Source organism: Cryptomeria japonica, chromosome 7 (assembly GCF_030272615.1).
Source record: "Cryptomeria japonica chromosome 7, Sugi_1.0, whole genome shotgun sequence".
In the NCBI taxonomy this organism is placed as follows: domain Eukaryota; kingdom Viridiplantae; phylum Streptophyta; class Pinopsida; order Cupressales; family Cupressaceae; genus Cryptomeria; species Cryptomeria japonica.
The window spans coordinates 107,928,477-107,946,938 of NC_081411.1; positions in this window are offsets into that span (position 1 = coordinate 107,928,477).

An 18,462-nucleotide genomic window follows, 5' to 3' on the forward strand; every position below is an offset into this window, starting at 1 on the left:
GAATTTTTTTTTTTCTAGGCCAGCATGTAAATAAATTCTAATACCATTATATGCCGACATAAGGCATTTATGTTTTTGTTTGGGAAGGGTATTTAAGCAAGCCGAGTTAGGTTATTTTGTGGATGTAAGAAAAAGGTAATGAAATATAGTGATGTGATATTGTGCAAGCAATCTTGATCGACATAATGCAAATGTAATATTCTGTAGTTGGACTTGGATATTGGTTGAGTTTTGGGAAGTGAAGAAAGATACCGGTAAGGGAGGACACAGTGTAAACCGATATAGACTATGCTTTAACCAGAACTCATGTAACATAGAAGATGCACCTTCAGAGTTCAAAATTTTGTTTGTAACTCCATGTTTGGTGTTTGTAGTCAGTGAGTCTCCTTTTGCAATGAGAAGTGTGCTCTAGGTTGTTGGCCTCCTACATGTGTAGGCCCGTATTGTAATATTTATTCATTTGGCCAGTGGATAGATATTGTGGGTCACCAATCCCACCATGGTTTTTCCTCTTTGAGGTTTTCCACGTGTAAATCTCTATGTTATGGTGTATGCTCTTGTGGTTGTTTCATTTCTATTTGCTGTTATATGCTTTTATGGTTATCGATTACTGAATTGCATTGTTAATAAGGTTAAAATTGATAATATCAATAGAACACTGATTCACCCCCCCCCTCTCAGTGTTATTGGATTCCAACATGGAGATCACAATGGATAGAGAAACAATTCGGTCACTGGAAGGCCACATTTTTTACTGTTGATGCCAACTTTTCCTTAGAGAAAAGAAGCACCGCGTGGGGAGAAAGAGCCCACTTTTCAGGAGTTGCAAGAATAGTTGAATCAAGATTGGAGGGATGGAAACCTCAAGGGAGACATATCCTTCAAGGATTGTGTCGAGCTTCAGATGAAATACTCGGGCGGCAGAAGTCATGGCTATTACAATGATGATATCAAATGAAAGGTTGGTAATATTAATTTTTCATACTTTGATGGGACCGGGGCAACCTCAGCACGAGCTTGGGTACAAAAAGTAGACACCTATTTCCAACTTAACCCGATGCTTGAAGATGAAGCTATCAAATTTGTTGCACTTCACCTGGAAGGAGTCGCTCACAAATGGTGGCATCCTGGAATGGTCACCCTCAGCCATGATTAGATAAATTCATATGCTGAATTCACAAAGAGGTTCATAGATCATTTTGATGGAAAGGATCCAGAACTCAACTTCAAAGAGCTAGTTCAACTAAAGCAATTTGGACCAGTAGATAGTTACATTACAAAATTCCAAAGACTATCCATGTTGGTGACAAATATCTCGTAGAGGAGATTGGTGGTTTTATTCATCGATGGGTTGATGGAACCACTGAAGGGTTGGGTGAAAGGCTTCAACCCCAACATGCTCATGGAAGCAAATAAGAAGGCAGGTGACATGGCAACATTTTCTTCCTCTAGAAACTGTCCACATGCCAAACCACCCTTTGCTCCAAAGGAGAAGGATAACAAAACCTTTTCAAAGTAGTCATCATTGGATGAGGCCACAAAATAAGAGCTCAAAAGGAAGAAGCTTTGTTTCACTTCAAGGAGTCGTGGGAGCTAGGGCATCGATGCTTGGGCAAAGGAAAGATCCATTATATTGAGGTCATGTCCGATGGTGAGGAGGAACCTGAAGGAAGTGAGCCACCAAAGGAAGAGTCTATAGAAGAAACATGATAGATAGAGAGAATTTCCACACTAGTATGGGGGGGAGGCATCATTTCCACACTAGCTAGCACCCCAAGGTGTAGTGTGTTTAGGGTACACGTGGTACGCTTCAAGAGAAATGAGTCCTAGTCATGATCGACCATGGGGCCTCTCTCAACTTCATAAACTCATCACTTCTCACCCAAAGGGGTTTACATACAGAAGACCATGAAGGGTTTGAAGTCAATGTGGCAGGAGGAAATCTCCTATCATGCACTCACTTGGTTCCGTGACTGAGCATCACCATGGGAAATTATACAGTGACAAACGATTTCTTTGTGGTAGATCTCAATGACACGAATGTCATATTGGGCATTCAATGGATGGAGACCCTTGAACAGTACATAAAGAGCTTCAAAAGGATGGAGTTCTCATTCGAGGTGGATGGCAGGAAGGTGGTTCTAAGAGGAATGTTGAATGGCAGCCTGAGGGATATTTTGACCAAACGAATGGAATCCCTTTTCAAGCATGATGAAGTCATTTGGGTAGCACACTGGTTGATCTTGACAGAACCTATGAAAGGGCAACAGTCTCACTACCAAGATGAGCAACTTTAGTTGGTGTTGGATAATCATAGCATGGTGTTTGTTGACATCCTACCTATCATACCTCCACACCGTGGCTTTGAGCACACCATCGAGTTGGGGGAAGGTGCCATACCCGTCATTACCACACCCTACCACCATCCTAAGAAGTTTAAGGATGAGATAGAGAAGATGATCTAGGAACTCCTCAACAAAAGATGGATCAAGCCCAACTTTAGTCCCTTTGCGTCATAGGTAGTGCTAGTAAAGAATAAGGATGGATCGCTCTAGATGTGCATCGACTAACATGAATTAAACAAAAACACTATCAAGAATAGATACCCCATCCCCAGGATCGATGAGTTGCTGGATGAACTACATGGCGCAATCTATTTCTCCAAAATTGATCTCCACTCCAGCTACCACCAGATCCACATGAGGGGGAAAGATGTGGAGAAGACAACCTTTCGTTGCCATTATAGACACTATGAGTTCTTGGTCATGCCATTTGGTTTAACCAATTCCCCGACCACTTTCGAGTCGTGCATGAATCACATCTTCAACAAGTAGTTGTGCAAGTTCCCATTGGTGTTCTTTGATGACATACTCATCTACAACAAAACATGGGAGGAACATCTGGGGCATTTGGACAAAGTTCTGGGAATCATGGAGTCACAATCATTGTTTGCCAAGAGGTCCAAATGCAAATTTGGAATGACGCATTGGAAAATGCACACTCCAATGAAAAATTGTAGGTGATTGAAGGTATTGTCATTGATGGCAACCTTACAATCCTATGGCACCGGCAGCTACAAAGATGTTCACCGACACCCTGGCTGACAAGATTTTTATTTATTGTATTTTGTATTTAATTGTAAAATATTTTTGTAAGCCGACAAGGCGAGTTGTAATATGACTCATAGAAGTATGAGTTCTTGTAGATCATTTAGGATATGCGGATATGGTTAGATTATTGCAGAACTAAGATGTGAATGTTAAGGCAGAGTTTGGAATAAGGTTTTGGAAGTTGTATGAGCTTAAACCGGTACTGAACTTGGCATAACAGATGTTGATCCGAAGCAGTACATGACATTGGATTTTCATAATCCACTTTTGTAAGTCAGTGAGACTTCCCTTTTTGTACTTAAGTAGTGAGCTTTAGGTAGTTGACCTTCCTACATGTGCAGGCCCCTATTGTATTAGTAATATTCACTCATTGGCTAGTGAGCGAATATTGTGGGTCACAAATCCCACCGAGGTTTTTCCCACACCGAGTTTCCTCGTTAAAAATATTGTGTTATGGTGTGCTTCCTATGTTGTTTTTATTGTTCTCATTTACTGCATTAATTCTAGTTTATTGGTACACTGTTTTGGAATGTAATTCATTTAATAAGTTCAGAAAATCCATTAACCAGTTAGATACTGATTCACCCACCCTCAGTATCTTTGGGAATCCTAACAATTGGTATCAGAGCCTGGTCCTCTATTTTCAAAAGCCTAACAACTTGAGGAAGATTCTGACACCAGTAGAGATGGAAAACTTGAGAAAGCAATTGGAAATAGCTCTTGCAGATTATGATGCAGAAAAATTGAAGAATATGAAACTTGAAGATGATCTGAAGGTTGCACTGGAAATCATTCAACGACTTCAGGAGAATCTTACCATTTCTAGGAACAAAAGAAGAGAACTTCATGAGAAGATAAAGAGTGATGATGATGAAAAAGAGACTCTTAATGATTTGGTAAGCGAACTGAAACAAGAGAATATTTCTTTGAGAAATGAGATGCAAGATATGACTATGAAGTTTTGTAAAGACACTGAAAACAGAAAGAAGAATGAAGATGATTTGGCTAGGAAAACCAATGATGCTGGAAATGAAAATCTAAGACTCGGTCATGAAAATGATATGTTGAAGACAGATATAATTCACTTGGAGCATGATAAAACCAAACTCATGAGACATAAAGATTTATTAGAAAATGAGTTGGCTACTGCAAATCAACACAAGGAGAAATTCAAGAAAAGTTCAGAAGAACTTGATGACATGATGAAAAATCAGAAACCTAATGGAGATACTAATGGACTTGGCTTTGAAGTTGGTGAAAGCTTCGGCACTGCAATAAATCATAATCATAGTAAACCGGTAAGACAACCTAATGCCTACAAATTTAATGGAAAATGCTTTAACTGTAACAAGTATGGTTATAGAGAAAATCAATGTAGATCTAGAAACTATCAGAACACCAATGCACCCACCGGTCAATGTTCTAAATGCAACAAAGTTGGTCATAACTCATAAAATTGCAGAATGAATGGAAGATGTTATGTTTGTGGAAGATTTGGACACTTATCTAATCAATGCAGAACACATACCGGCATAAGATATGGAAAATCTATTCAGAAAAACAATGTGACTTGTTATGCTTGTAACAAAATTGGACATATTGGAAAATTCTTTAGAAGTAAGGCATCACCAGCAAACAACAAAGGACCCAGCTTGAAAAGTAAAGAAAAGGTTGAAGAGGTAAAACAAAAATTTTCAAAACAATGGATCAGAAAGTCAGATATGAATGTTAATGAAGCTATTCCTTCACTGGTAGAATGGAGTATCACCCCACCGGCAGGAGATTCTTCATCTAACTGAGAAATAATCCCTTGGGGGTATGGCAACAAATGCAAAACATGCTAGTTTACCCTCTGTCGATGGTGAGAAGTTGAAATACTTCTTTACCGGCATATGAGTTAAGTTTTACTTAACCGGCAAGCATTAAATGTGGTACTTGAAGGAAATGACATTATAAAGAAAATGTTTTGGCTCTCTTTTCATTCACCGAGCATTCAAACTTCCTTAGAGTGTGAAAATCCTGAGCGAAGGCATCCATAGCGAGAAGTGAAGCAAATCATTCAAGAACTCATACCTAAAGGAAGATTAAGGTATTTATAACAATGGATTCCTCCTCTGCACCTGAATTGATTGCAAACCCTACTATAGTTGAAGTTTTAAGCACCCTAGACTCGTATTTAAAATTATTCCCAAAATTGCGAAGAAAGATGATACCCTAGGAGCATTCTCAAAAATACCCAATGGAGTTGCTTATGCTGAGGATCATAGAATATACATACATTGTCATATAGAAGAACTAGGAGATGATGAAATTAAGAACATGTATAGGAGTTTTATATGCGATGAAAATGGAAATGTTAAACAAGAACATACGATAGTTGAAACCTAGGTTTTGTGGAAATTCTTAGTATCCCTGATTTTCCCAAGGATGTTATAAGGATAGTGTTAAGAAGAGTTCATGGGGAGTTCTTTTGGTTGGATTTAATTCACAAGATAACTAAAGAGGTAGTTAGGGCAGTGACAAGCTTACCTTCCACCGATAGCAGACCTGAGAAAGGGGAAAAGGTTCCTAATGACACTATAATGACCCTAACCAACACAACCTTTGATAAGAGATCCCTAAGAGTAAATGATGATAATAATATCAATGTAAGGTTCATTAGCATGATACTTGGATACAGAGCCACTCATGCCAACAGATTAAACTTTGTTTCTAGCTTGTGTATCAAAAGTGCCTATGACTTGGTAAACAACAATGCAATGATTGACATATGTGAATGGTTGAAGGATGAACTGATAGATGATCTGAAGAAAACCAAAGGAGACAAGAAAGGGACTTTTAGATTTGGCACCCTACTTGTATGTTTAATGTTGTATATAACCAAGGAAGTACCCGGTATTGGTAGAAAGGATTTTGGCTTTGACATCCCGGTAGGAAAACAACTATTGGACATTCTAAACAACATGGGAGATAATAGAGAAAAGAACATAAATGAATACTTTCAAGCATTAAAGGCTAGAATGAAAACAAGGATAAGGCTATCTCAAGCTATTGTTGACAAATATCAAAATGAGATATGCTTTGTAATAAAGAAAGATGAGATCTAGATGGAGGCAGTTGTTCCGAGGACTATTTGGGTTACAAAAATGTGATATGAAGCTGATGAGAACATAATTGAAACCTATACAAAATCCCTCCTAGAAGCACCTAAAGAACCAACTAAAGAAATATTTGGTAGTGCTGAAACAATAGAAAATAAAATTCAATCTCAGAAAAGAATAAAGAAAACTGAACATATAGTTAGAAGAGGATCAAGATAGGCAAAAGAAATCAAGGAAGATGTATTGAATAAAACTGGTATCAAGGAGAGTGACTTGGAATGACTACGACCGGAAACACATCTTTCACCAGTTGCTACCTCCTCTGGTAGTGAAATACCAACAGAGTTTAAAAGGGTAGTCAGGAAAAGGAAACCTTCACTGGTACCCGCTCCTACACCTAAGAGAACAAAACAGAAACAACGGGTACTTAGGCCTCTGATAAAGAAGTTAACACCAAAGAAAAGGAAAGAGAAACAAGTTGTCCCTCCTTTGGACAAACTTTTGGATGAGATAACTGAACATGGCAAATTGACAAATAACAGCAAGTTGTATAACACACTTTTAGATGATGAAAAGGAAAGTATAGAAAATAGTGTTATTTTACATCTTCATATCTATAAGAAATTTATTATGGAAGTTGTAGATGATATACCCAATGACTTGTATAGAAGGTTAGAAGCAAGAAGGGTAGCAATTGTTGAATTAGATAAAAAGATCAAGATAGAAAAACTACTTGCAGTTCACCTAGTGAACTCCACTCAAGAGATAGATGAATTAATAAGTGAGGCTAACCGGACAGTATTTTCAACCGATCACCGACATGTAGCACTAATGGCAGGAAGAGTTAATGAGATATCAGAAGAAACTACAGACAAGTGGGATATATTCTTTGTTGAAAAGGAGAAACAAGAAGAGCTTAAGAGACCAAAGACCTTTAAAGTCTATTAAAAGGAAAAGGACAAAGGTAAAGGTAAGGTAGGTGGACCTCCAAGCATAAAGATACTAGATAACTTACCCCCACCTCCTTCTGATACTCCACTGGCAACAGAGAGTATGGAGACAACACATGAGGACATAAATCCTAATTTAGAGGTGTTGTATACAATGAATATAGACACACAGGAAGTGAACATTGTGGTTGATAAGGAATCGAGTGAGAAGAGAAATGTGGCAACTGAGCCACCAGTAGAAGACACAATAGTTGAGACAAACATTGAGGAGGATACAGTTGGAAACCTTGAGATTGGGACTGAACAACAAACTAAGTAGGCAACTGATTCCTCGAATACAGGAAATGCAGATACCACTGGTGCACATATTGATGTATCTACTGAGCAACCGACAACTAATGGCAATGAAAAATATGTTGAGATACCGGTTGTAGATGTTTTTGAGGTGCAAAGAGAAAAACCGATAGTGGATACCACTGTAAAATCATCAGAGGCACAATCAAAGAAACCATCAGTAGAGAGTACAGAGAAATAGGGAGAGACACATATAGAGAAATGGGTAGAGCAACAAGATCATTCACAGGTACATTCAGAGATAGTGCCACCGGCTACAACAGAAAAACCTAAACCTTTGGTAGTTCAAATGGAAACACAAATTGACCCTCCAGAGAAAGAGGAAAATAAAGCTATTACCACCACCAGTAGATTACATATTATGAAGGTAGATGGACAATCATCCAGAACCTCTATGTCTGAATTTAGACCTACTAATGTGACAGAGGTATTGCTAGATTCAATCAAGAAAATAACAGAGTGTAATGCACTGGCATATAAGGCTATTGATGATACATTACCAATTTTGAAGATGATTGTACCTAAGTGTAACATAGAGAATAAAGATTCTTTGGGCCAATTAGACACGTTGTCTAAGTACATAACCAACAATCTTCTAACAATTGATCAAATCAATGAGGAGACATTCAAAGAGAAAATGAATAAAGAGAAGGAAAAATTCTTTGAGGAGACAGTCAAGAAGAATAAGGAACATATGGATACCTTATTACTAGTACTAGGCAAGACAATTTTGGACTTCAAGAACCTATACAGAGATACATGCAAAACAAACATTTTGACAGAGGATATAGACAAAGAGATCAACATAGCTCAAAAGGAAATCAATGATATTGCCGACAATTTAATAGGTTCATCAGATTCGATATCGGTAGTACAAACTCAAGTGTAGACTAGGTCCTAAACTAGATATCCTCATCTCTTTGAGAAAAGATATTTTTGAGGCTCTTGTTCCAGGACTAAAGACACCGGAAGAGAAAATGCACTTTCTCATTGGTACAATCCAGAGGACTGAAGCAACACTAAAGGACAGTGAAAGATTCTACAACAGTCTGAATACTGCTTTAGCAGATTTATATCAGATTGTAACCAACAGGTTATAGGGATCTAGATAGGAACTACACTCAATTGACATTGAATGATAGCCTTTGTCATTGATGCCAAAGGGGGAGTAGTAGAGGATGAGAAAAAGGAATAAGGATGAGAAAAATGTATGACAAAAGAGATCATCTGCTCAGGGGGAGCACACAGTTTTGGTAAGACAGTTTTGGACAACATTTTTGGATACACTTTTTGGCTTTTTCTCATGAGTGTTGCCATCAATGCCAAAGGGGGAGATTGTTAGAAAATGCACTCTCCAATGAGAAATTGTAGGTGATTGAAGGTATTGTCATTGATGGAAACCTTACAATCCTATGGCACCAGCACTGGTAGACACCAGCGCAAGCACATACACCGGTAGCGACAACGACAAAGATGTTGACCGGCACCCTGGCCGATAAGATTTTTATTTATTGTATTTTGTATTTAATTGTAAATTTTTTTTGTAAGCCGACAAGGTGAGTTGTAACATGACTCATAATATTATGAGTTTTTGTAGATCATTTAGGATATGTGGATATGGTTAGATTATTGCAGAACTAAGATGTGAATATTAAGGCAGAGTTTGGAATAAGGTTTTGGAAGTTGTATGAGCTTAAATTGGCACTGAACTTGGCATAGCAGATGTTGATCTGAAGCAGTACGTGACATTGGATTTTCATAATCCACTTTTGTAAGTCAGTGAGACTTCCCTTTTTGTACTTAAGTAGTGAGCTTTAGGCAGTTGGCCTTCCTGCATGTGCAGGCCCCTATTGTATCAGTAATATTCACTTATTGGCTAGTGAGCGAATATTGTGGGTCACAAATCCCACCGAGGTTTTTCCCACACCAGGTTTCCTTGTTAAAAATATTGTGTTATGGTGTGCTTCCTATGTTGTGTTTATTGTTCTTATTTACTGCATTAATTCTGGTTTACCGATACATTGTTTTGGAATGCAATTCATTTAATAAGTTCAAAAAATCCATTAACCGGTTAGATACTGATTCACCCCCCCCTCTTAGTATATTTGGGAATCCTAACATGACAAAGATATTTTACTTGGGACACATCATCAGTGCCCGAGGGGTTTAGGTACATAAAGAGAAAATTTAGGCCATTTTGGACTGGCTGCCTCCCAAGACTCTCTCAGAGCTGCATGGATTTCTTGGATTGTGCAGTTATTATAGAAGGTTTATGAAGGGATTTTTACAGATTGGTGCACCACTGATAGATCTGATGAAGAGAGGATCCTTCCACTGGGATGCGCATGCCCAACACACTTTCAACAAGTTGAAAGACATTATGAGTATGTGTCTGGTTCAGGCACTACTAGACATCACTCACCCTTTCATCTTGGAGTGTGATGCCTCGGGTAATGGAATTGGAGAGGTGTTGATGCAAGATTGTCACACCATCACATTCAAGAGTTGCAAGCTCTCTAGAGTAGAGCGGTTTTACTCCATCTATGACAAGGCGATGCTCGCCATCATGCACGCGTTGATGAAGTTTTGGTAGTATCTTCTCGGGCCAAAGTTTGTCATGCAAACAAACCACAACAACCTGCAATATTTATTAGAGTAGAGGGATTTGAACGAATGACAACAAAAGTGGGTGAGAAAAATCCAGGCATTTGATTTTGATGTTGAGTATGTGAAGGGCAAGAATAATGTGGTGGTCGATGCTCTCTCAAGAAGGCCTGTCATATGTTCTCTATCCCAGATTTTGATGGATTGGTAGGAACATCTGTTGGTTAAATACTCCAAGAATACATTCACATGCAAGTTGATGGATGGTCAAGTGCATGATGACAAATTCAAGGTGGTTGACAACATCATTTACTACAAGGACATAATTTATTTTGTACCTGAGTCCAAGATGAAGAAAAAAATTCCAAAAGAAATGCATGACTCACCCTTGGCCGGATACCTAGGATACCTAGAAACCTATAGACAAATCTGGAAAAGGCTTTCTTGGAAGGGCCTTAAGAATGACATTTTGCAGTACGTGCGGGAATGCTCCACCTACCAGCAAAACAAATCTGAGCACACCTTACCTGCCTGACTGCTTTAGCCATTGCCAATCTCCGACCAGAAGTGAGATAGCATCTCACTGGATTTTGTTACTAGGCTTCCCAAAGTGCAAGGAAAGGATTGCATCTTCATCGTGGTAGATAGTTTGACCAAGTATGCCCATTTCTTTTCCATCTCAACTAGATACCAGGAATCTCAAGTGGCCGAGTTGTTTTCCAGGAGGTATTCCGCTTGCATGGTCTTTTAAGGAACATAGTGAGTGACAGGGATAGCCGTTTCTTCAGCACATTTTGGATGGAGTTATTTTGGTTGGCAAGAACCAAGTTGTCACCAAGCACAAGCTACCATCCACAAATGGATGGAGGGTTATCTCAAGAACTATGTCTCAGCACAACATAAGGCATGGATCCGTTGGTTACATTTGGGTGAACAATGTTACAAACCCACATACCACATGTTGATAGGTATTTAACCCTTTAAAGCATTGTATGGTTATGAACCTTCATCATTCATGGATCTGGTGCTGTGTGACAGTCGCGCACCAAGGGCCAAAGACTAGTTACAGGAGAGTTTGGACATCCTGAGATCTCTCAAGGATAACCTGTAGAGGGCTCAGAACCAATAGAAGATGTATGTCGATCGACACTAGATTGAGTAGAGTTTTGAGGTTGGTGATCTGGTATACCTTCGGCTTCAACCATATAGACAATCGTCCATGAGGATGTGTGGTAAGGAGAAGTTGAAGTCGCGTTTCTATGGACTCTATAGAGTGGTTCAGAGGGTGGGTGAATTTTCCTATGAGTTGGAGTTTCCTGAGGGTAGTTCACAATATTTTTTGTGTCATGCCTCAAGAAGGTAATCCGACAATGTGTCACAGTATCGAAGGACCTACCACCCATTGACGATGAAGGGAAACTAATTCTAGAACTGGCTGAGATCATCGATGTTAGAGAGAAGAAGATGAGGTCATGTACAGTCAAGGAATTCCTTGTGCAATGGAAGGATCTGTCGATCAAGGATGCCACTTGGGAAGGTGAGTGGATTCTGGAGCATCCAAGTCTGCAATTGCTTGAGGGCAAGAAATTCTCCAGCTGGGAGGATTGTAATGCCCCGATATTATTAAATAATTTAATAATTGTGTGTATGGCCTCAAAAGTTAAATTTATTATATCTCAGGCCCTTTTTACTTCTGGCGATAACATTTTGGTTGTGTCGGCACTTTTTGTAATCCTTCGGGAAGTTTCCCTGAAGCCATATATATGGTCAGGTTAGTCATTGTTGTAGGTATGTGAATTTGGTAATTTACTCTGTATGTCTGAATTCCTATTAGAGTTCTATTGTCTACCATTTCGGAGGTAAAAAATCCTCCCTACTTGGTATTTGTAGTTTCAGTGGGAGTAATTCCCTACCCTATTCTTCTCTTCTCTTAGTTCAACATTAATGTAATCTGGAGTACCTATCTTTATCAATTTGAAGTACTACTATTATTTCCTCTTGCCCATGGCTATTCTTTCTCCAAAACTATTGTTCGTTCATCATTTCCTCTTGCATGTACAAATCTCTATCCTAACGCAATACACCATTTCCATGGCTTGAACTATATTACTTTCTGGAAATCATATTATTGACTAAGCATAAGAGTGTGTGGGTGTAAGGCATGCGGAAGGAGAGAACCCACCATACGGGTGACCCTAGTCACCATGCGGCTACCAAGACACCGTAAGGGTGACCCTAGTCACCATACGACCCCCAGACATGGTATGGGTGGTCCTAGTCACCATAAAACCACCCAACACCATACAAGTGACTCCTAGTCATCGTACAGCCACCTAGCCATCGTACAGGTGTCCCCTCCACCATATGATAGATGATTCCTTCAGCACCGTATAGGTCTAGAACATTACACTCTCATAGCATCATATTATCATTTAGTGCATTCATTAAATGTAGTGTCCTTTCTATTACAATTATCATACTTATCATTTAAAAGTCATTCATTAATCTCATTATTAAATTCTCATCATATCATTCATATAATCTATCACCATCATCATTATCATTTATTATCTCATCATTTATCAAAAAACACCATCATTTAGAACATTCCTAAGAAAGCATCAACATTTTCCATTTTATCAAACATCATTCAATTTTTGCATAACATTCATCATATTCATTATGTACCAACATCTTCATGTAAGCATTTATCACATTAATTCATAAATTACAACACTTTATAAATGTTTACATCCACAAGTATGCATTGACACAATTCCAATCATCAACATAAACATCATAGCATAAATATTAACAACATTATTTGCATCTATGTTACATCATCTACATCATTTATATCATTAGTAGCATACATCATAAGAATACATCATTAGCATACGTCATTTATCACATTATAGGCATCTAAACTATGCATAACATATATCATTAATTGCATCTATATATCATACATCACCATAGAAAAAATCCAACTCATCTGCAAGACATAAGCATCATAGTGTACATCACAATAACCTACATTCATATGTTAGTATCAAAATATAGAATCACAACATAGAACCATATATTTAAATCATCTGCATCGTCACATCATAAAAATCAATAAAAGCATCATCATAATCACATAACGAATCCATCACATGTCATGCACATTTATCATACAATACGAAATCAAGTCATCACATAAATGCATATCATATCATCGTCGCCAAAAATGAGATCTTGTCATATATCTCTCATCCACAAAGCATACATGTATCATAATACAATGATGTCAAACATATCGGCTACCAAGTGTTAACCCTATGAGGATCCAGTTAATACTGAGAGGGGGGGTGAATTAGTATTAAGACCAATTAAAACTTTGAATCCAAAATCAAACTTATATAAGATCTAAAACCATTTAACAAATATCTCAACTTCTTTAATCAGATCTAATAACCTCTTTATCAAATTTTCTTAACACATTAATCAAATCATTTACCACAACTATCAATACTTTCACCACCTTAGCAATCATATAAACTTGGTCATTTACTAACTCATTAACCTTATCAATTAGATCAAAAAATTTCTCAAACAACTCCTTATCAATACCGGTAACTTCTAATAAAACATCATAACCGGTGTCACAGAAATAATGCATTAAATGAAACATAAACAAGAACATCACATGAAAAAAATTCCACACATGAACACCATAGATTTTTGACATGGAAACCCCAATATGGAAAAACCATGGTGGGAGTTGGCACCCACAAATTTTTGTACTCATTTGAAGTACGCCCTATTAGGAGCTTACAATACACCTAGTTAGGAAAAGACCTTGTTAGGAGTCACTTAGTTAGGGGATTTGCTTAGTATCTCGGTTAGGAGCTTGATGATCTGTTAGGATCAACCTCGTGAGAGGATTTAACACTCTTTTGAAAGCTACCCTATTAGGGGAATTAAGTGTTTAAGGCCTGTTAGGACCTACCCGGTTAAGGGATTTGACTTGTTGCAATTGTTAGGGAACAACAGTAAGAAAATGATATGTTTACTTGCACTTCTTTGCTTGCTTCATCAGATCCAGTTATACTCAACACTCTACAACTCTCAGGTAGATCTCACACTTCACTTGGATGGCTTAACACATTCTCTAAGACCACCGACACAATAAATCAATTGTGTCATCCTAAATAGCCATCTCAACTAGGTCGGCCAAAAAACCCTAATTACATCATGAATTTATAATTTAAATCATAAGAGATCATCACAAATTGTTATACAGATCATTACAACAAATTACAATGCATTATCAATCGTTGATTGATCGTAACCCATCATGAAAATCCAATATGTACCAAAGTCAAACCCTCAAAGCACTCTATTAAGTGTTTTGTTGATTCCCAAGAAATTCTTCCTTGAATCACACCAAAACAACAATTAAATCTTTCATGCAGGTTGTGTCATGTTACCAACTTCATGTAGACTCGTTGTTGATCACTGTCATAACAGAAATCATTACCGGTTTGATGATTTCTTTACCGGTCTTAAACCCTACTAAAACATTAGCAAAACTTCATTAGAAATTTAAAACACACCTTCCGGTAATCTTCACAAGTTGTGGTTACAATCAGATACACCTTTCCATGATACAATTTCAGTATCCAAACCATAAATAACCAATCATTGCCGATCATCGGATCTAATCAAAACATCTCCGCTTCACTCATTAAAGTCCTATTTCATAGACTTTATTTCTTTGTCGATAAACCCTGTCTTCCAGTAAAACAAATCACCTAAATGACAAAACAAAACATCAGGAACATTAGTTGACATCAGTTTCCATCAATGACAACAGAAATAATTGATCATGTCATCTATTCATAGAATCTCAATCTCTTCATCACAAATAGACTTCTATCCTTTACCGATGTAGTCATCCAACTTCAATTGCATCACCTGCATCTGCATCAGTTATGCCAAATGCCAATAATCTCCCCCTTTGGCATTGATGGAAACACTAATCAGATATACAATCAGAGTAACATCATCATCAACAACTTGCTTGCCGATTTCACATCATCTATCAGATCTCCTCCTTTTGTCATCTCCCCCTTAACCAATGCTTCTCTCAATCTGATCTTCAAATTTCATATTTGATTTCTATTCTTCTCCCCCTTTGACAAAAATGCCAAAGATGTAAATGCATTACTTGTCTTCAATTTTGTTGTTGCCTCTTCCATCATCTCTGCTACTCAAATTAGAAAAAATATAATAGAGCATTAAATCAGAACTTTACATCAAATTTGCTCCCCCAAAGGAGTAGCCTGCACCTTCATCAATCCTTAGTGAAAAATAAACATGAAAATCCATAGGATTGATGGATCTCCATCATTCTAGTTCTTCTGGTGTAGGGGTCTAACCCCTAGTTTACCTCTAAGAAACTCAAAGGTAGGATTCGGTAAGGGCTTAGTAAAGATATCAACTAACTGATCTTTACTCTTCACATATTCCATCTTCACCTCTTTTTTTTGAACTCTTTCCCTTAGGAAGTGATACTTCAATTCAATGTGCTTGGTTCTGGAATGAAGTACATGATTCTTAGAATTTTTTATTGCACTTGTATTATCACAATAGATAGTCACCGGTTCAGACATATCTATCTTGAATCCTTCTAGCACATGTCTCATCCATATTACCTACGTGCAATTCATGGATACAACTACATCCTCTGATTTAGTTGTAGATTGAGAAACACAAGTTTGTTTCTTGCTTTTCCATGCCACTAATCTTCCTCCAAGTATAAAAGCTCCATCAGTTGTTCTTTTTTGATCATTCACATAACTTGCCCAATCAACATCAAAAAAGACATCCAAAGTAAAATATCCTTTATAGGGATACCATAAACCATAGTCTATTGTGCCTTTGAGATACTGAAAAATTCTCTTCACAGCCACCATGTGACTCTCTTTAGGATCTTTTTGAAATGTAGCCACTAATCCAACAACATGAGCAATGTCCGGTCTACTATGGACAACATAGTGTAGCTTGCCATTCATAGATTTGTACTCTTTTTCACTAACAGTAGGGTAATCATCTTCCTTTGACAACTTGCAACCAGTCACCATTGGTGTCCTTATTGGTTTGCAGTCTTCCATGCCGAAAGTATTCAACACCTCTTTGATATACTTGGTCTGACAAATAAAAATACCACCATCCAGTTGTTGAACCTGTAAGCCAATAAAGAACTTCATTTCACCAATTAGAGACATTTCAAATTCCTTTTTCATTATATCAGCAAAGTCCATACACATAGCATCATTTCCACCAAAAATTATGTCATCAACAAATACTTCTTCTATCAACATCTTGTCTCCATCAGTCTTCAAATAAATGTTGTTTTCCTCATTGGTATGTTGGAATCCAATTTTGATCAAATGTGCATGTAATCTCTCATACTATGCCCTTGGTGCCTTCTTTAGACCATATAGTGTTTTGTGCAATTTACACACCACGTCTTTATCATCGGTCAAGGAAAATCCATCTGACTATTCAATGTATACTTCTTCTAGAATCCCATTTAGAAAGGTTGACTTGACATCCATTTGGTAAACTTTGAATCCCTTATATGCAACAAATGCCAACAGCATCCTTACTCCTTCTAATATAGCAACAGGTGCAAATGTTTCACCATAATCCTCACCTTCCTCTTAAGAATACCCTTTGTAGATTAACCTTGCCTTGTTTCTTACAATTCTTCCTTCTTCATCCAATTTATTCCTAAAGACCCATTTTGTTCCAATTACATTCTTATCCTCAGGTCTAGGAACAAGTGACCATGTCTGATTCTTCTCACTTTGATCTAATTCTTCATTCATTGCATTCATCCAATCATCATCCTTTGGTGCTTCTTTAACTGTCCTGGGTTCAATTGTAGATATCAAACATGAGTTCTCTTGAATCTTTCTTCTGGTTTGCACACCTGCATTCTTATCACCAATTATTTGCTCTTGTGAATGATTCAATCTGACATATCTAGGTATTGCCTATGCTGGTTTTGCATCTTCTTCCTCACTGTCATCGCTTACCGGTTGAGAATCTAGTTCTGCATTTGCCAATTCTTCATTAGTATTCGCCTCCGATTCAATGATCACAAACTTTTCCTTATTATCATCCTTTTCAGGTTCTGATCTGCTTGTACCTTCAGACTTATCAGATAGATCATCAACTTTTACATTAGCACTTTCAACAATTTTCTTAGTTCTCTTATTGTAACATTTATATGCCTTACTCTTAGAAGAGTAACCAAGAAAAATTCCCTCATCAGATTTTGCATCAAATTTCTCAGTGTAGTTATCTCTCTTAATAAAACATTGACTTCCAAAATTTTTAAAATAACTTACACAAGGTGGTGCAGGGCACCTCTACTTTACAAAGTGTTTCCATGACTTAGGGGTGTCTAGTGAGTGTCTTGTGTTTTCTTTTATTGCAATAATGGGTTGGATCTCAAAGTTCACCCTTGATGTAATAAAATGCCCTTTCTGTGGTCAATGATCTCTCAGGTGCACATATAAACCTAGAGGTCTATTAGGCCATGTGGGCTTGAATTATGAATTTTTGTGTTTGATGGACCTAGGATGTTGCCTTAGGTGTTTTGAAGCCTAATGGTGACCTTAGATGTGTTTGACAAGGTCTAGGTGTTTAATGATCAAAGCTGCAAAATGTTGCAAAATTGTTCTCATTGTTGTCAAGCAACTTTTCAAAAGCTACTGGTAGGAGTGTAACTGATGAATAATGATGAACAACAAATACCCTAACTAGTACTAAGAGTGGGGGGAGGGGGGGTGAATCAGTACATACAAAAACTTCTCTGAAACTTATCAAGTTAAGACAATGCTAACCGGTTGTCTTCATTACTGAACTTAACCATGGCAATACCAGTTAAACACAGTAAGACTTCATACAACATAAACCAGTAAAAATGAACACTTCAAATACATTCAATACTTGATAACTACTTCACCCATAAACATATGCATGTGGTATATCAGCACTACCATAACCATTAGCTCTGCATGCATAATCACTCAAACAAAGAATACTTAAACATCACATGAAAAATACACAACTCATGACACATAGATTTTTCACGTGGAAACCCAAATCGGAAAAACCACGATGGGGATGAATACCCACAAGCTTGTTTTGAACTCTTTTGAAGCTCGCTCTATTAGGAGCCTAGTCTGATTAAAGACTTTACAATAAGGTTCTGCTAGGAACCGATCTTGTTAAAGATCACCCGGTTAAGGGATGACTATATACCTTGTTAAAGGTTACCTT